This window comes from Glycine max, chromosome 18, assembly GCF_000004515.6.
Source record: "Glycine max cultivar Williams 82 chromosome 18, Glycine_max_v4.0, whole genome shotgun sequence".
Lineage (NCBI taxonomy): Eukaryota > Viridiplantae > Streptophyta > Magnoliopsida > Fabales > Fabaceae > Glycine > Glycine max.
Genome location: NC_038254.2, coordinates 15,955,116 through 15,976,352, shown reverse-complemented (window position 1 = coordinate 15,976,352; position 21,237 = coordinate 15,955,116). Strand labels below are relative to the sequence as shown.

General features: G+C 30.8%; 1 pseudogene; it reads left to right on the top strand.

The window, feature by feature from the left end:
- The first annotated feature begins 6,236 nt into the window (after positions 1-6,236).
- Positions 6,237-20,909, top strand: LOC100802015 (UDP-galactose/UDP-glucose transporter 3-like; annotated as a pseudogene).
- The last annotated feature ends 328 nt before the right edge of the window (positions 20,910-21,237 follow it).

Here is a 21,237-nt window from a genome sequence, read left to right as displayed (position 1 = left end):
TAATGAAGTAAGCAAATGCAAGCTGACCACGTATGAGTTATGACAACTAAATATTGGATTGTCTCCTACCTTAGACTCCTATACCCTAATGCTACATAACATCCAAATTAGGATAGGACATTTCATAACCAATGTTCAACCGTGAGATACAAGACTCTTGAAAAATCTAGGAAATTTTCTTTACTAAATGGTCCATTTCTATAACGTGTAAACCTTTGATTATGCTTAATATTTGAAAATGCTTGAGTGTTAATTAGTAAAAATGTAAAAAAATCCTTCGAATAAATAATTAATTATAAATATTAATCTAATTTGGTATAAAAATATTAAGTGTGTCAGAAAATGAGAAGAAAAAAAATGTACAAAGATTACCTCACTTTCAAAAATTACAAATTCAAATTTATTAACATTTAAAATTACATTTAATAAAATTAAATAACATAAAGAAAGATATAAGAGAACGTTTGTTTCAGAAAATTTATTATTATGCGTAGGAATATCATTCCCATGAATATATATGTTTTTTTGGTCTTAATCCTCCGATTTATTAGAAAAAAGAGATCATGACTAATCTAGAGTTCAACTGGGAGGTAAATAAAGTCTAACAACCAAAAATTGTTTTCATTAAGGATCACTTAAGTATTATCTGAGCGATTCAATCTTAACTTCAACACATTAACTACTTGTGTTTAATCATTTAGTTTCATAAACATGTTTGTTTGAAACTAGTAAGTTTAGTAAAAAAAAAAATTATTTAGGGGTTGTATTGGATTAAGATTTTAAAAGATAATTTTGACATAAAAAAACCTTGAGGATTTTAAAAACATTTTAGAAATATAATGACTTAAGACTTTTGTTATTAAAATATCATAGTTTGAATTTTGAAAAATTTATTACATACAAATTCATAAAGATTTGAAATTATTTTATTTTATAAATTTACAAGATTTTAAAAGACTTCGCGAATTTTTAGAAAACATTTAAAATTATATAGTTGATGAAAAAGATAACAAGATAAATGATAAGATTTGAATAAAGAATAAAAAAACTCGTTCAAAACTTGTTCACAAATTGTTAACTAAGACGAACAAACAAAGAATGAGGATTTTAAAGATGATTTTGATTGAAAACTAACACTACTTAAACATGAAATTCAATAACAGAAAATTTAAAAGTAAATAAATGAAGAAAACTTGTTTATGATTTTTATCAAACATGTAATATACAGTAAAACAGTTGATGAACGATAAAGTAAATGTTGTCGAGGTTGGACTTCATGAGATACCCTTCCTCATGTATCATAAGCATATAACAAAATCAACATTAGCTCATACACTCATTCAATATATCTCTATGCACACAAGTTCATCAGTTCCTAGTTCCTTAGACAATTGAGATCAAATTCCACCACTAAATCCCTAATCCCTTAGGGGATGTTAATAGAGGAATTTGCTCTAAGCATAAGCATTAATAAGGAGATCATTGGATTTAAACTCATTTCTAGATCTAAATCCAATGATTGCTCGATCTAACATAACAAATATCACTATAGAATGGGAATTGAATAGCATGTTAAATAAATATAAAAGACTTTTTGCATAAGATATGATTTTCTCTAACAAGTATAATAAAATAGAGTTTCAAATGTATTGTCCAATGAATAGAAAAACAGCTTTGTTCAAAAAATTGTTCAGACTATTGTCCAACTTTGTAGAAAGGGTATTTTTACAGGTTATCAGATGCAAATGTATGTCTAAGTGTCACTAGATACTCACAAGAGAATACAAGTTAAATAACTTAAAAGTAAAGTAGAAATACTTAAGTTTATACTAGTTCACTTAACTTGAATTATGTCCAATTCCCCTTCACAATCTTTTGAAGGGTTCTACTAATCAAAGTTTAATTACAAACAAGTATTTCATCTTGTCACTCCAGGCTACAACATTATTCTCAAGGTCACTTTGGGCGCACCCTTAGACTCTCCCTGAATCTAAGAACACTCAAGTATTGCTTAACACTAAGTCATTCTTGCCTTTCATAAACAACAAATGATTTGATAACGAATGCACAAATTCAAAACACTCAAAAAATGGATAAACACTTAAGCATTATACAATAAAATGACTTTGCTAAGCAAAGGATAACACTTTAAGGCATAGGAATATATTGCCCAATGTATTGGAAGAGTTTTAAAACTTCAATGTATCTTTTGCTCGTTTTCTCTTTTTCATAGTGATTGCAAAACTTGAGTTGTTTTTTATAGACTTCAATGAAGAAATTCGTTATGGGATTAGAGCCTTCCTTAAAGTGATCATTGCCTCACAATTGGTTGTGCGCATTATGTTGCTTTCTTGAGGAGAGAGAAATAGTACAAACAAACACATGTGTTTTTCTTCTGCAACTTGTACTATAACGACTGAAATATATTTTCTTCTATTTTGTCCCTGTACACTTGAAATTCAAATGTTAATAATTCAAATAAGGGAGACAAAGTGAATTCATAGGAATGTTAATACGCACACTATCCTTTTTGGTTAACATGAATCTAGTATAAGGTTGGACATCACTTATCCTTAATATAAAGTAATTTGTATAAGTGAAGAAGTCCTTTCAACATGTATAGAAGGACAGAGTGTATACACACTGATTTTAACAAATGATTGCACACTTATTTATAATAGCGCATTGGACACTAGATTGTACTTAATAAAAACAAGTTCCTATAATCATTGGACGATTACTAATAAATGCAATAAGATATGATTGTTTTACCATGTGAGTTCATATATAGTAAGTCATGTTTCAGTTAAGAATAAACCATTAGATCATCAATAATTTATATCATTATTATCATAAAAACATTGGGTATGAATGGATCGTCCAGTTATAACATATTGGACAATCCGGACTTAACATGTTCTATCTTAATAAATCTTATTTCAAAAGTTAATTTTTATATTATAATGTATTTATTTTAAAAAATCAACACTATTATATAAAAATTAACTAATAGAATCATTATATATTAAATTATTAAAGCTAAAGTCAAAAAATATTTTGTAGTAAATAATATTCGTACTCATATCCAGTCAAAATGAATAATTTTCGTCAAAGTCAAGGCGAATTCGGATGAATTCTAGTGAGTTTAAGTTTTTTGTCATACCTAGTTACATAGTATTTATGCAATAAATAAAAATTTTAAAAAAATATATTTTATTTACTATATTATTAAGAAAATAATTTAAATTTATTTCCAGTAAATATATATTTAATAAGTTTAATTTCAAAATATTTATTATGTATTACTATTGTATAAATATTAATAATATTTTTTTGAAAGAATTATATAAATATTAAACAATAAAATTATTATTAGAATTAAAGTTATTTAACTATCAACTAATTAATTTGTATTGTTAAAAAAAGTGTAATATATATATATATATATATATATATATATATATATATAATATGTGTGTGTTTTTAAAAAAATGTAAAAAAGGTGATGGAACGGAGACGAGTATGGGACAGATAATTATATGCCCGTTTCCGTTTTAAAAAATAAAGTAATACTCATACCCAATAAGAATGATTTGCCTTTTAAGAATGTGAAAATTTTAAATATAAGTCATATACATGAATAGTGAAAATTAAAAATTTAGTTGTCTATAGTTAATATGTACGTATATTAAAGGAACTGGATGCTCTACGTACAGTTGAAAGTGCAAGGAAAGCAGTTATGTTTTATATGTATGTATATTAAATGACCAAAAACTCTTCAAAATTAAATAAACTTACGGGAATGCAATTAACGTTTATAGTCAGGTGATTCATTTCAAATAAATGTAATGCAGTTTTTTTTTTTTTTTTTTTTTTTTAACATATAAGTCCAAAAAAATATACGAGAATACAAGTTTATCTTTGCAGAACAATAATATAATGGCTACCAGAACTATCAGTCTAAGCTCTTTTTTGGGATTTATATGCATTGCTTTTCTTTTAGCTTCAGGTAATAATCTTAGAGTACGTTTAATTACTTTACCTTTTTTTTCTGGCTTAAAAGTTATTTTGAAATTTTTATTTTTCATTAATTTAAAAAAATTATTTGAGAGTAAAAAGAGGGTAGGGGAGTGAAAGAGAGAGAAAGAGTCAAAGCGAGAACAGCTAGACAACAGAGAGATACTTCATAGTTCATACTAAGATAAAAGTTGGGACTAACGAGAGCGATTATACTCTCACTTGATGAGTCAAAGTTTTTTAATCTTCAATTACAAAAGATCTAATATTAATATTTTTAACAATTATTAGTATTATCGTTCACAATTATTTTTGAAATTATATTTTTTTATAAACTAAGAAAAAGATTCCGGTTTCTAACTTCTGAATTTTTTTTCAAGAATTTTAGATTTTTGTTAAAAATAAACTTGTCTTTATCTTTTTTTCCTTGATGTTTAAAACTTTGGGCTTGAGAAAATTTCTAGTGATTTAGGCTTTTAGAAGATTCTTGGTATTAAGTCTAAATATTTAGAGCGGTTTCAAATATTAGAAATTTTTGTCTAGCTTCTATAAGATTTAAAATTTTGGATCTTAAACAAGTACAAGGATTTTAGTGCACGGAGATGTACCTAATGATTTTTTCTTGAGTGAATTAGTAATTTAGCCTTTGAATTGCAATGATATAAGTTAAAATAGTTCCTAAAATTAACAAAATGGTAACTTGATTCTTAAAAATTTACATTATCAATCAATTCTTTTGAAGAAAAAGATGAAGAAGAATTTCTAGATATCACCTCAAGTATTTCCTTTATTATTTGGTTCTTTTAAAACGCACCAAGAAATTCTCAACTCTAATTTAAGAGTCTTTTATATCCATTGGACTTTTCTTTTAAATGGACTTTTAAATCTCAGCAAGTATGATTAACTCTCACCAAAATTCCAGGCTTAAGTTCGAGCAAATAAACATGTGTTCTAGGGTCAAGCTTAAATTGCCCCAAAGTGGCAGACTTAAGCCTAGACAATAGCTCACAATTTTCAACTCAAAGTTAAACTTAAGTTACACTAAAGTAGTAGCTTAAGCCAAGATAATAGTCTCCTTTTTTTCCACTTAAGCCACCCTAAAATACGCTTAAGCCTAGGCACTAGCATCCTTGTTTTTCTTCTAGAGTTGGGCTTAAGTAGCACCAATGTGGTAGGCTTAAGCCTTGGCGGTAAAATCTCAAATTTCTCTCTTTTTTCTTCCAAAATGGTGTCAAAGTTTTTCAACTCTTCTCCAAATGGTCTTTCATCAAATTTCTTAAAAAACACAAACCAACAACCCAAGATCAAGCATAAAAAGTAAAAAATTAAAAAATTCTAAACAAACTAAATTTTTATTCAAAAACTTAACTAGAAAACACATAAACAAAGTTCAAAAACATAAAAAATACCACATAATTATCCCGTCATAACTATAAAATATAAAAATATATGACAATTATGGATCATCTCAATCCATTGTTCCTTTTTCTTGTATACTTAATTTTCTTAGTTGTTTATTTCTTTCAATCTATCATTTTTATCTTTATTTCTTTCAATTTATCATTTTTATCTTTATCTTTATTATATAAAATATAAATTGTTTATCTTAAATCCAGAATGTATTGTATCTGTTCAAAATATTTATTTATTATAAATTCAATTATATAAAAATGAATATTTTAATTATGCATTACACAAACTAAAATATTGATTTGTTTATATTTATTATATAAATATACACTTTAAAATTAAATCAAAGCAATACAAAAGTTTAAAGGTAAATTCTACCATGTCTATATATTTAAGAGGTACTCATACCTTCCTTAGGTGGATCACTTAATTAATACATGTACTTAGAGTGTGTTCACCCCAACTTACTTTTAGCTACTTCTCCTTCTAATTTAAAGTTGGGTCACCAAAACAAATTTTAGTAAAAATTATTGAGTAATATGTGTACAACTATCAATATTGGTTGATACAAATAATTATCGACTTGTATCAGTTAATTAAGTAGTTCAAGGTTGGAATGTTAGTCTTCAATATAAAATAAATTATGTTAGAAGGAGAATATTTATCTTATATGCACTCACGACCTTTGACAAAAATTAATTAATAAAATTAACAAACTTAACCATATAGTAATTTATGATTAGATTACATGGTAAAAATTAATTTACAAGCAAAACCATAGCCTATTTTCTCTAATATAAATGTGAATTATGGACAGATGGTGGAGTGAGAGTGATGATGGTGAAGGTGTTCCTTGGTGGTCATACTGGAGCGCTGGTGTTAGTAACACAATAGTGTCCAGCTATGAGAATTGAAGCACTCAAGTATATCAGTTACACTGCTCAGGCATGTTCCTATTTTTGCCTTCTTTAATTTGTTTTTCTAAATGATTTTCCATTTACTCTTTCATCTCCTTCGATATGCAAAATATATCTCATCACTTTAAAATATCAAAAACAGTATTAGTAATTACGGATTAAAAAAAGTATTAACTAGTAATTATTTTATTTTTTAAGTGTGGTCATGCAGAAAAATTTTGTTTGTATTTATTTATTATTTTTAAAGTTTAAGATACAACATTAATAAAAATCTTATCGAGACGAGACTTTCAAAATTTAATATAACATTTTTTTAGTTATATTCTTACTTCTCTCATATATAACATTTAATTAATTTACATATTTATATTGAAAGTGAAAATGAAAAGCAATGGTATATGAGTTTATTGTAAAGTATAAATAAAAAATTTGATAACTATTTTGTCAACTATTTTCTTAGGAGCAATAAAGTTTATTACATTTTTTTATTTCGGTAATAAAAACTTAAACGACAGGTAAAAAGAAAGAGTACTGCAATACATTTATAGAATAAGAATATTTGAGCCAAATAAGCTTATTTTATCTTGAAATTTTGATAATTAATATAATCGATTTTTTTAAGATGTGTGTATTATCTTAAACCACATATATATGAGACGAGGTATATTTTTTATTTACCTAATTGTGTCCCGTCCCCTCATGAATGGAGGTCAAAATTCTGGAATAAGCTTTGAGAATAATAATTATAATTTCATATAATAGGGGTATTATTATTATTATTATTATTATTATTAGGTTAAATTACTCATTTACTTCCTATAATTTCACGATTCTTACTTTTTTGTTTTCTATCGTTTGAAAGTGATTTTTTTAGTCTTATAGTTTTGAAAGTGGTTTTTTTAATCTTTATAATTTGTATTTAAATTTTCTTTTAATCCTTATAGTTTAAAAGTGATATTTTTAGTCTCTATACTTTATATTTTAATTCTATTTTAGTTTTTACTATTAAAATATGAGTAATATTATCAATTACAATTAACTACAAAAATATTAGCAAATAATTCATAACTAATTTATCGTAAGATAATTTGTAATAAAAAATAATTGATAATTTATAACCAATTTGTAACTAATTATTTTTATATTTTTATTTTGTAGTAAGGACTAAAAGATAATTAAAATACAAGTTATAGGGACTAAAAATATCACATTCAAACTATAGGGACTAAAAGAGAATTAAAATACAAATTATGAAGACTAAAAAAACCACTTTCAAAACTATAGGGACTAAAAGAGAATTAAAATGTAAATTATAAGGACTAAAAAAATAAGAATCATGAAATTATAAGGACCAAATGAGTAATTTAACCTCCTTCTTCTTCTTCTTCTTCTTATTATTATTATTAAGAAGGAAAAACAGATATAGGTCTAACTGTTTTTTTTTTGTTTTTTTAATAAAAGAAAGATAATAAAAATTAGTGGATGATTTGTGAAGATAACTATATTAATAAAACAGTAACTTACATGGATGTAATTATAAGAATAAGATGGATATAAAAATGTGTACACCAAAATATTATATTTTTTATATATAATTATAGATTATTTATAGAATAAGGGGTCTTATTAGAGAATGATGATTACCTGTTTACTTCATGTCAAATGCTTTGGATTTTTTATAAGAAAATAAATTATTTTTTAATGTGTAATAGAAAAAGTGATATAATACTTACTTTTTAAGTTATTAAAAATAAAAAAATTTATAAACATTTAAGAAAGTGTATTTAGCGTTCCTTAATATTTATAACGGTTGAGAATTTCTGTGGAATCTGCCTTGGTATGTATGTGATTTTTTTTTTAATTTCAACATCTGTGATGTTTTTTAGGATGCTATTGTTTTGGCTACTAGCAGGTCCCGACAAAATCATAAAAAATGATTCCAGGTTAGTGCATTATACATCTCACATAAGAGATCAAAGTGGAAGTTCAAAAAACCAACAACTAGACGGTTTCAATTTTAAATTTATCAAGGCCTTTTGGGAGATAATGAAGGGGACATAAAGAGATTTTTAGATGAATTTCATTCCAATAGGTGTTTTCCTATGGGATGTAATTCTTCTTTTATTAATTTCTTTGATCCCAAAGGTGAAAGAGCCACAAAATCTTGGAGAGTATCATCCTATATCACTAGTTGGATGTATGTATAAAATCTTGACAAAGATTCTTGGGAGAAGGTTGAAAAGTGTTGCCAAGAATAATTGATCAAAAGCAAAGCGCCTTCTTGGAAGGTAGAAACATTCATAGTGTGGAGGTAACAAATGAGGTGGTGGAAGAAGTTAAGAGAAGAAAAAAAAAAGTGCACTATTTTTTAAGTGGATTACGAGAAAGCTTATGATTCTGTTTTTTTGAAATTTCTTGTTTTACATGCTCGGTAGACTTGACTTTGGGGAGAGATGGATGGGTTGGATTAGACAATGTCTCATATCTACACATATATTTGTGCTTGTAAATGGAAACCCAACGGAGGAGATTGCACCACAAAAGGGATCTTCTTGCACCTTTTCTATTTACTATTATGGCAAAGGGGCTGAGCTGTATGATGAGGGTGACGATTGAGAAGAATATGTTTGAGGGGTTCTTGGTGGGTTGGAACAATGTTAATGTGAACCTTCTCTAATATGTGGATGACACCCTTTTTTTTGGAAAGGCAATGAAATAAAATATTTTTGTGATTAAAAGTATATTGAGATGCTTCAAACTTGTCTCAAGGCTCAAAGTTAACTTCTACAAAAGCTCATTTGGAGCTATTGGTGTTGATAGGGGAACTCTTGAAGACTTTGCGGAGTTGTTAAATTGTAGATTGATGTCCTTCCCCTTCACCTATTTAGGTTTACGGATGGGTGCTAATCTTATAAAAGAACAAATGTGGAGGAATATTGTGAAGAAATTTGAACCAAAGTTGTCCGCTTGGAAACATAAGATCTTGTCCTTCGCCGGGAGAGTGTCTCATTAAGTTAGTACTTTCATCATTCCCTCTTTTTTACTTTTTTACTTGTCTTTTTTCAAGCTATCAATGTCTATTGAGAATAAGAAAATTACTTGGATGAATTGGGAAAGTATTGGGTGGGTTAGGCATAAAATAATCTTGGTTTATTTAATGTGTCTCTTCTTGCAAAGTGGAATGGGCACTTTTCAATAGTGATGATTCTTTATGGAAACAAATTGTGGAATCTAAATATAGTGGTTGGAGGGAACTTTGTGAGGAGGAAGACAAGTGTGATTCCTTTTGGTGGGGAGATTTGAGAAAGTGTTGTTGTGATCAAAATGGTGAAAATTAGTTTGATAAAACAAGGGAATAATATATTGGTGATGTAGCTTGATAATGTTTTGGGAGGATTGTTGGTTGGGAGGGGATATTCTTATCGTTAAATTCCCTAGATTATATTTAAATTCAGAACAAAAAGGTGTTTTGCTAAAGGATGTGGGTGTGTGGGAGGGGGGTGTTGGAAGTGGGGGCTTAGGTGGAGAAGATGTTGGTTCGAATGGGAAATCCAACAACTTGCTACATTGGAAGCTTTGTTGGATACATGTAAATTAGAGTAAGAAGGGAGAGATTTATGGAAGTGAAAACCAGATAGATATGGTTGCTTCTCGGTGAAATCAACTTATGGGGCATTACATGACTTGAGGATTGGAGGGCTTTTCGAATAATCTTCTGGCCAAGGTGTGAGACTTATAGATTCCTTTGAAAGCTCAATGTATGATCTGGAGACTTCTCCTTAACTGGCTTCCGACGCGGGATAACTTAAAAAGAAGAAACGTTCTTCTTGACCCAACTAAATTGTGTCGTGTTTTCTGTAGGTTGCATGAAGAAAATGTTGCACACTTGTTCTTATTTTGCGGGAGATCGAGCCACTATGGCAGAAATGCTTCCAGTGGTTCAAGTATTGCAACGTCCCAGCATGTTCAATTCGGGAACATTTCACACTCAAAATCCATCTTGTCTTCTTCGTGATACTGATGTGGTGAAAATGTTGTATAGAGTGCTTTTGTTTGGACAATTTGGAATATGAGGAACAACTGCATTATTCGTAATCAACCTTTTGACAAGGAGGGTCTATGGCAGAAATTCTTGTTTGTTGCATGGTTGTGGCTCTCGGGATTGAAGAGTGGCTTCCAATACTTGTTCTCACTTTGGTTGGCGAATCCTGGTCCTTGCATTAATTATGGTATCTAGGTGCATGGTTTTATGTTGTTGTGATCTTAGTTATACTGGGTGATGAGAGCCCAATGATATTGCTGTTGTTTTTTTTTTTATACCTTTGGTGGAATTAGTTCATTCATTTAATGTACGGTTTGGTTACTACTTATTAAGTTGTGTTTTAGCACTCAATACTAAGTAACCATTTGTGGCAAATTGACCCAAATGGGTTACTTTTACAAACTTTTTCTCAATATGGGTCTGTTTTAGAAGTATTTACAAACGGGGTCTCTTTTTTACGTAAACCCAACCCTATCCCGCCAGCATGCGTGGCGATTTAAGCCTTGTGCAGACACGTGGAGGAAATCGACAGGAGTGTTAGCGAGACACTTGCATGAGGAAATCGCTAGTCAAACCAACGATTTAAGGGCTGACATGGACTGGGTCTCGCCAGTTGCAATGGCGAGACCAAGGTGGTGTAGGGTGCAGGTGCAGGCTGCAGTCTAGCACGCAAAGGAGCAGGTTAGGGCAGGCTAGGGCACAACTTTTTGAGCGGTATCGCCAACAGGACTGGCAGGTTAAGTTGGTATCGCCATTACCCCTGGCGACATAAGGTTGGTGAATTATAAAAAAGGTTGTCCTAAACGAAAGATGCACACATTCATCTCTTCCTCGTGGCTGTTACGCTTTTCTTGGTGGCGAGAAGGTTTCCTTGTATTCTTCATCTTCTTTTCTTCAGTTCTCTTAAACTAGGTAAGTTAGTTAATATTTTTTGCATTTTATTTATTTAATTGTTTCTGTTCTGATAATTAAATTAATTCTTTTAGGTATTATAAAGTTTATATGTAATGAAATAGTCTTACGTATTAAGTTATTAGTTTTATTTATTAGTTTTGTATGTTATGTTAGTTTTAAGTCTTAGTTTTATATGATAAGTTTAGTTTTAGTTTTATATGGTACGAGTTAATTAAGTTATTAGTTTTAGTTATTAGTTTTATATGTTATGGCAGTTTTAGTTGTTAATTTTAGTTATTAGTTTTATAAGTTACGTTAATTTTAGTTTTATATGATATGTTAGTTTTAGTTTTAGTTATTGTAAGTTATTAGTTTAGTTTTAGTTTGAGTTTTTTTATGCTATGTTAGTTTTAGTTTTAGGTATTTTAAGTTATTAATTTTGTATGCTAAATTTGTTTTAATTTTATGTATTGTAAGTTATTATTTAAATATATTAAAATTTTACTATGTTATTTAAATTTTGTATGCTACATTAGTTATATGGTACGTTAGTTTGTATTAATTTTGTATATATGGTACGTTATTTGTATAATATATTTTGTTATTCAAAGAGTCTTATACTTTGTTATTTATTCAAATTTTAATTATATGCTATACATATTTAATTTAATTTTTGTAATTGTACTTAATTTTATATACAAATAATGTATAATTTTTTTTGTCAATTTATTGTATTATATTTTATTTTTGCAATATCAATGGTATCTTCCTCGTCATGTTCATCAAATATACAAGTTAAGTTTGGTCCAATTGATGGTGACGTTTTATGAATGCAAGCTAAGCATGTTTTCGAACATATTTGGAATGGGGAAGAAGACAAAAAATTACACATCAAACGAGTTGTCCTCATGTATCAAGGTCAAGAAGAAATATCATAGGAAATTATTCCTCTACTTCGGCAATCTGGTTTTTACATTATGAAGATGGGATACTTAAAAATAAATGTGGCATTAATTAGTGCCTTGATTGAAAGATGGAGGTCCGAAACACATATGTTTCACATGAGATGCGGAGAGTGTACGATTACTCTTCAAGATGTATCTGTTTTATTAGGTCTCCGTGTGGATGGATCACCATTAATTGGTCCAACAAATCTTGATTGGGCTGATTTATGTGAAGAATTGTTAGGAGTCAGACCACAAGAAGGTCAACTTCAAGGTAGTGTGGTTAAATTAAGTTGGTTGGCTCACCATTTTTCACAATTAAATAACCATGACGGTAACGTGCAACAACTAGAAAGGTTTACCCGTGCATGGATCCTTAGATTCATAGGAGGTGTCCTATTTGTTGACAAAAGCAGTAGCAAAGTTTCCCAAAGGTACCTGCAATTTTTACGTGACTTTAGAGAGTGCAGCACGTATCCATGGGGACCTGCCGTGCTTGCTTATTTATATAGAGAGATGTGCAGTGCCACCGATTACAAAACTAAATCAATCGGAGGTATGTGCATCTTAATCCAAATGTGGGCATGAGAATGATGCATAACTTTGGCTCCAAAGAGGACTCATCCCGTAATAGAAAATAAACCACTCGCACACAGGTTAGTTGTTTAAAAAATAAGATTTCATTTGAAAATAATTAATAATGTAACACGTTGGCACTGATGATCTCATATTATTTTATAGGTGACTGCGACGTGGAAATCAGCATATTGGCAATGATGATCTGATAGTTTTTCATCGCAAATTGGATATCATGAAACGACATGAGATAAGAAGATCGTAATGTATTGGTTAAATAATAAATAATATGTCATATTTCAGTGAAAATTAACAGCTGTGTTGTTATATGCAGTTTCTATGGGAGCCTTACATAGCAAATGTTATGTCAGCGTTGCCTCCAATTTATTTGGTTGGAAGTGTAGCGTGGTGCGTAGTGGTGCCACTCATGTGTTTCCAAGTTGTTGAGTGGCACCAACCTAATAGAGTTTTGAGACAATTTGGAATGCAACAACCAATTCCAAGGTATCCTTCGCAACCCCTGAATTTTCATGGCATAACGCTGAAAGACAAACAAGATGAAAATTGGGGGCAACTGTTCGCTCCAATGATCAGTCAATGGAACAATCGAGCTGATTTTAGGGTCGACGGTTATCCTCGACAAGAGGACCTATTGAGCTTTAACTCCGACTACATTGTTTAGTATAGGAGAAAAACAAAGATGTTTGTTGACCCAAAAAATGAAAACACAACTACATTGGTATGTTTTTGTTTTTTGAATATTTAACATCAAATTATTTTTTTAATCATGGCCATTAATTTGCTCACCCTAATAATTGCAGGCTGAAGTTGTAGAGATATTACAATACATGGTGTCTCCTCAAGGGAGGAATACGTGGACAGTTGATGATCTCGTGCCATATGTAGAGAAAATAACGATTCTATCAGAAGAGCAAGAGAGAATCACTGAGTCTGTGTCACATGGTCTAGCAACGGAGCATCAATTTCCAGCACAACAGTTTCACGTTCTCCACTCAAGTGTTGAAACTCAAGGCATAGGCAGACGAAGGGATGCTTTTGAAGCGGAAAAATATTCCCCACAAATGGCGGAGCGTGGCCATGAAATGTATTACACGCCACCAACATTTTCTCAGTATCCGACACAGATGTATCAATATCCTTTCAAAGGTCAGCACACTGACACTTCTGCAAGCAAACACTCGTTCGGTGGTGTTGCGGAAACACATCCTAATTTTTCGTGGCCTACTATGACCCCTTCACAGCAACATGATGTCTCAATTCCAACACCTAATGCCCCATTAGGTATGCATTGGAATGTATCCGGAGCAATACCTGATATGGGTGACTTATTAGGTGGTGATTTGCGTCACCAATTTTCTGCTGAGGCTAACCAAGTAGAAGCGGGGAGACATCGGGGCAGAAGAAATCCTGATAGGCAAGCACAAAGATGGGATCGACCATGTGGCACATCCTCACGTCATCACGGACATCATAATGAATGATTTTCATGTCTCTGTTTAAATATGTTATTGTATGTTTCTCATTTGAATTTGACACTTAATCTATCGTATGCAGTTTATGAAGGATACAGTTTATGTCGCGCATCAAACTATAATAATAAATAATGTTAAAAAAAAACTAAAGTACACAAACCAAAATAACTAATGTTACTAACTAACGATTTCATTGAAGACCACAAACTAAATACATTCAACAGAACTTCAATCAATACAAGTCACTCGTCTAACATACATAAATCAATTAAATGAACAACTCCCACGGTCAGATTGCATTGGACATCGACGCCTGTTGTGCCCTTCTGCTCCACATCTACTACACTTTTGTCGGTGCTCAGATGGTTCGAGCCAATCCATCTCATTCTTTATCCTTGTTGATTTTGGCCGACCTTTTGCACGAATTGTAGTTGGGTCAGGGATAAGTGTCCATGCGTCATCAGAAGGAGGAATTGTCGCTTCATTCCCAAGAGGCCACCATTGTGCGGAGTAAGCTTTTAAGATGTGTTCATTTGTGTAAACAACATTTATATATTGGTAGTAGTTCATGCTCATGTAACCACAAGCTGCAATAATGTGTGAACATGGATAGTGAAGCGCAGAATACTTTCCGCATTGATAATAATGGCCATTCAAGTTAACTGCCCACTTTTGTCTGCCACGTTGCGTTATAGAATTGAAGGTCTTCTCTACTTCAAACATTGTCGACTGGATATCATAGACGCGAACGATGTGCGAACAAGCTTGTTCTTGATTTTTTCTAAGTTCTTTAACAAGCTTAGAACAATATACTTGTCCTTCATTTAATTGTCTTTGGGCTTGGCGACCATGATCAACAAAGTACTTTCGACACCTACTATATGTTGATTTGACCAACGCTGTTATGGGTATGCTGCGACAATCCTTCAAAACCATATTTATACATTCTAAGAGGTTGGTTGTCATGTGGTCATATCGACATCCTTCGTTATCATAAGCCATGGTCCATTTTTCCTTTGAAATGCGATCAATCCATGTTGCTATGGCTGGACTCAACTAACGAAATCTTTCTAAATTTTGATAAAAAAAATATGCTTGCAAGGAGTGTAGCCTGCATGAAATTAGTTAGCAAGAACAATTTTAAGTATATATGAAACTTAAATTAACGTGACCATGATAAATTAAATTTTACCCAATTTCTTCAACATTTCTTTTTGTTTGGTATTATTGAATTTGCGATTGAAATTGCTTGCTATGTGTCGGACACAGTAAACATGATAACCGTGAGGAGGTTGCCAACCAAGTGCTTCGTTAGCCACAACAGACTTGATACTCGCGTGACAATCAGATATGAGACAAATACCATTTTTATCTGTGACGTGTTCACGCAAGTGTGCCAAAAACCATGACCACACTGTTAACGTTTCACCTTCGACCACTGCGAATGCTAGAGGAAGGGAACCACCATTTCCATCTTGTGATGTGGCCATTAAGAGGGTCCCACGGTATTTTTCGTATAAATGTGTGTCGTCAACTTGTACGATTGACTTGCAATACTTGAAAGCCTCTTTACATTGATCAAAAGTCCAAAATACTCTATGAAACTGACAGTGTTCACAACAAACCATATTCTCAACAATAAAATCGTCATATAGTATTTGAAAATAGGATCCAAGAGAATGATTTTGCATGTGTGTTAGCCACGATGAAAGTTTCGCATATGACTCTTCCCAATCGTCATATTCAATTGCAATGACTTTTTGTTTTGCCATCCAAGCTTTTTTGTACGACACCTTATAGGCAAATTCACTGTTTATCATTTCTTGAATCAAAGAAACTTTTATTGATGGATCTTTTCTGATCATGCTTGTTAATAAAATAATAAAATTTAAATAACAAATAACGCAAAAGTAGCATAATATGAAAGCGAAACATGTACCTACTACACAAATGACAATTAAATATGAATAAAGCTTCTTGTGATCTTGTGTCATAGTCATATTCAGACATATGTGTGGTCCACCCCATTGTGTGACTTTCCATGAATAAGTTTTTTTAGATAAAATTGTCCTCATATAAAAAGGGAAAGGACACTCTTCGCTTTTATTCGGGCAACAAACGATATACTTTTTTGATTTGCTTTCAACAACTTTAAAACTTTGATGCACCTTCATAACATATTGTTTCAGTGCATTTTTTACCGCATCTTTACTATCAAAATCCATGCCAACATATAATTGTTGTCCAACATTAAAACTCGATGGCATCTCCAACCCGCAAATGTCCTCCTGATCAGGATGACTCCAGTTGATATTGTTATAATGCAAAACATCATTCCAAAATGGATTTTGAATTTGTTCTACACCTAATAGTTAAAAATAAAATTTAGGTCAATATCACAATCGTACTTATTTACCATTAAATACAATTGTCATAAAATGATAAATGTATTTACCTATTTTTTTATTTAATAAATTATACCTTCTACTGGATGAACAATTCTTACTGGTTGAATCATGTCGGTGACTTCATCGTCTGTATTAGATATACCATCAACACTATCATCTTCGTCTAAAGACTCTTCAAGGTATGAGTTAGACACAAGATAATCATCATCATCATCATCATAATCTTCATCACCATGTAAATTGCTTACATTTCTTGGCGGTTCCGCCTCATTATTAGATAAATTATTTCCACATGATGTAAGAGAATTTGCAGAATGAAACATAGAACCACCAACCACATCCTTTTCTATGTACAATTCCAGAACTAACATTTGATCTTGTTGGTGAAAACTTTCGATCATAATTTCAACATCTTCGTCATCACAAATTTGCAACGCAACATACTTTCCTGAAACTAAAAATCTACAACTGATAGTAGAAATAATTTCATTATTTTGCAACTTTACCTTATCTCCAATTTTTTTCAAAGCATTGAAACTAATTCCACGTTTAATCTGAATCGCTTTTTTACTGCCTTCAAAGATTACACCATCAGTCTCTTCATATACTCTTCCATTGAAATACAAGATTGTTATAACCAAATCCATCATATACCTACAAAAACAATATTATAAATAATTAATCATAACAATTATAAATTCAAATTACAAAAATTTAATAACAAAAAGCCTCTTTACTGAAACTTCAAATTAAAACTTTATTGTAACAAAAAATTAATTACTTCAAATAAATATCATGCCACAAACTTAAAAAACTTGTACGCTTTCAAAGTAGAAATTTTAAAGGCACATCAAACCATCCACCAAGTTGCTATTATAAATAATTAATCTTAACAATAATAACTTCAAAATAAATTAATTTATTTAAAAAAATATTACACTGAAAATTCAACTTAAAATTTTATTGTAACAATAAATTAATTACTACAAATAAATATCATGCCACAAACTTAAAAAACTTGTACGCTTTCAAAGTAGAAATTTTAAAGGCAATCAAACCATCAACCAAGTTGCTATTATAAATAATTGATCTTAACAATAATAACTTCAAAATGAATTAATTTATTTAAAAAATTACTACACTGAAACTTCAGCTTAAAATTTTATTCTAACAATAAATTAATTACTTTAAATAAATATGATGCCACAAAATTAAAAAACAAAAACGCTTTGAAAGTATAAAATTTAAAGGCAGAACAAAGCATCACATAATCTTTCAAAGTAGACATTTTAATTATATTACAAAGCATCAAAGAAGTTATTATTATAAATAATTAAAATTAACAATAATAACTTCAAAATAAATAAATCTAATTCAAAAAATACTACAAACTTCGGATTCAAATTTTATTTCAGACTAAAAATAATTACGTCAAATAAATATGAGGCCAGATAAATATTTGATTGACAAACTTTAAACACACTAAAAGCTCGGAAATTTTAAAGCCACACGAATAAAGCATCAACACCAAACTAATCTAACACAAAACATATTACAAACTTCAAATTCAAACTTTAAACCCTGCTGCTCTAATGCCCTAGCCTGACACGCCCTCTGCACCATTCACTGCATGGCTGTGTCGCTAACAGCAGTGGCGATACCACTGGCTATTTTGCCAGTGGTAATGGCTACACCCGGTCCACGTCACGCCCAAATCGCCAGTCAAACTAGCGATACCCCATGCATGCTGTCTCGCCATTCCTCCTAGCGGTTTTCACCACGTGTCTCCACCTCAACCATCTTGTCATGCATGCTGGCCGGATGGGTGTAGCTTTACGTCCAAAACAAACCCCCTGAAATTAGTTTGGAAACAAACCCATATTGGAAAAAAGTTTGTAAAAGTAACCCATTTGGGTCAATTTGCCAACCATTTGTTGGGGCTGAGAGATCTCGCTCTCGGTGTTATTTTGTAATTTGATACGGTATCTCTTATGCCCTTTTAATGATACAAGTTTTTTGCCAATAAAAAAAACTTACACGTAAGAGAGGCTTGGGTTTTGTTAATAAGGATCCATTTGGAAAGTAGTTGAATTTTTATTTTATATATGTTTTTAGTTTTTACCTGCTGCTGAATTAATGTGTTTCATACATTATTCTTTAGTGTGAGATGGAGAATTCATTTATTGTTCATGGGTTTACCATTTTATTCTATTTTATTGTGTGTGAGAGATGGAGAATTCAAGTATTGTGCTGGAAAAATAATAGAAAATCTTATAATTTAAGCCTTTTCTCTATAATGGTTACTTATATATAGTTTTTAACCAAATGACTTTATTCAGTTATGTTGATGGATATTCTAGTATATAGTTAAAGATGCACTTTTCCTTGCACATAACCTCTTTACAATGTTACTCCTCCGTAAGCACCTCCACGAATGATGGTAGGGTGTACCTTTAAAGATACTACGACGCTTAAGTTAGAGGTGGAGAGATATGCAAGTATCAAAATATAAGTTAGAATGAAATTTGTTTACCTGAACCTTGATGGTCTTTTTTTATAGAAGTAAAATTGGATGATAAGATCTCAATTTTTCTCATATGATAATGTAAATAGAAAAAAAATATGATTTTATCTTATCTTTCCTCTAATAATAGATAATTTCCAGCATTTCAAGATATCTCCATCTTTCTAGTAGAAACTAAAAATTTCCTCTTACCTTAATTAGGTTTGTCAGATTTTTCTGAAATTCGAGTAGACTACTCGGCTGGCTAGTGAGTATGGATGTTTTCCGAGTCCGAGTAGTACACCTTTGTTCATTCCTTGTTGCTGGAGGGGTATCAACATTTGAATTTCTAAAGGTTAGGAACTCTTCCAAAACAGGGCAAATCATTTTAGTCTTTAGCTCGTATCGCCTCTTAATTTCCCACTCTGTATGGGAATTTATGTGAGGTGTGAATGCAACTCAGCTTTCAATTTGCTCATCTTTGCTTATGCCTATTTGTAGACTAGCTTGAAGACTATCAGCAAGTTGGCACACCCAAATGCTTTCCCTTGGATATTGGCTATGCTTCCTTAACCTTGTTTTTGATGGATTTACAAATGCAACTCATGATTCCTTGAAAGCAAGGTGATGTAAGACAAACATATCCCCATGTATGTTGCAATTCAAATTTGTCTGATTTAGACTCTTGCACTTCCAGACTTTCTTTATATATATTTTTATATTTTTTTAGTGATACCAATACATTGTTTAACATATTCTCTTTTATTAATTAAAATTTATTGAAAACTATAAAATTATGGGTGTAGTGCAAAAGTGAGACCTATACAATTTTGTGTTTTTTAATAATTTATTTAAATTGTGGATAGTGAGTAAAAAAAATATGTTGCTAGCATTTTGTTTGTTGCTACCAAGGACATTGGTTAAGAAATCAATAAGTATAAAGTTTTTTTTAGTTGAGATTGCATTTAAAACCGCATTTGGAAAGTTTTTCAACTTGTGTCCCACTTTTGGGGTTCCCTCGAAAGTCTAGATTATTGTATATGTTTTTGTGTGTGAATCTGGAATATTCGATCAGAACTTAACCCAACTCTTACAATTTCGGAACCAAATTAGTGATTCACTCTGCCATGATGATCATGTTGCTTTTAGGCGTTAAACTATGTTGACTTTTTGTTGCTTTTACATGTCAAAATTTTAGCTTCTTTCTTTGGCTTTGGATATTGATTTCTCAACATTGTTTGGCTTTCAAAATGAAAGACAACTCTTTTGGTTGAGAACATCTCAAATTTTGATTCAATGATGATCTATTGCTGATTTTTTGAACTATTGGTCTGTCTTACTTAGGTACCCAAATACAAGTGCATGGAATGTAATATTGGGCATGAATTTATGGGATATTTGAGGCGGTTTGCTTTTGCAAGAAGCATCCAGATGCAACATGGGATATTTTTCTCTATTGTTGTTGTGGTGCTATAGGCCAGAATTTCGTCTTTTTGACAATAAACCGTTTTGGCTCTTTGGTTAATACCACCATCACTACCACTTGCAAATTTGTTAGCATTGTGGTGTCTTCACTATTGAGTGGGAATCCCCTATCAACAAATCAAGGCAATGGGGATGCGTTCTTATGGTATTCTCTGGATTATCATATCAAATCTACCTCAAGTGGCAGAAGCTGCAGAGATTGCAGAGAAAAGCCATGTGAAGATGAACAACTTTCAACAGTGTTGAATTAAAATGTTAATGCTATTGTAGCTCATTAGTTTACCTTTCAAGTCCAACTGTAGTTATATCAATATAACCTTTTTTGTCAACCCCATTTAGATTTAAACATAGGATTAAGTATGTGATTGAATAGATGCTTTTTTTTTTCTTTTTAGAAGTTAAGGGGGGATTTACTTGTATTTTTATTTCCTGTTTTAATTTTTCATTTTTACTTTTTTAATTATAAAATTGTCACGTTATTTTAAATTGTTTATTGTTTTTAAAGATTAGTCCAGAAAATACAGAATTTTTCTTGTGTTTCCTGTACA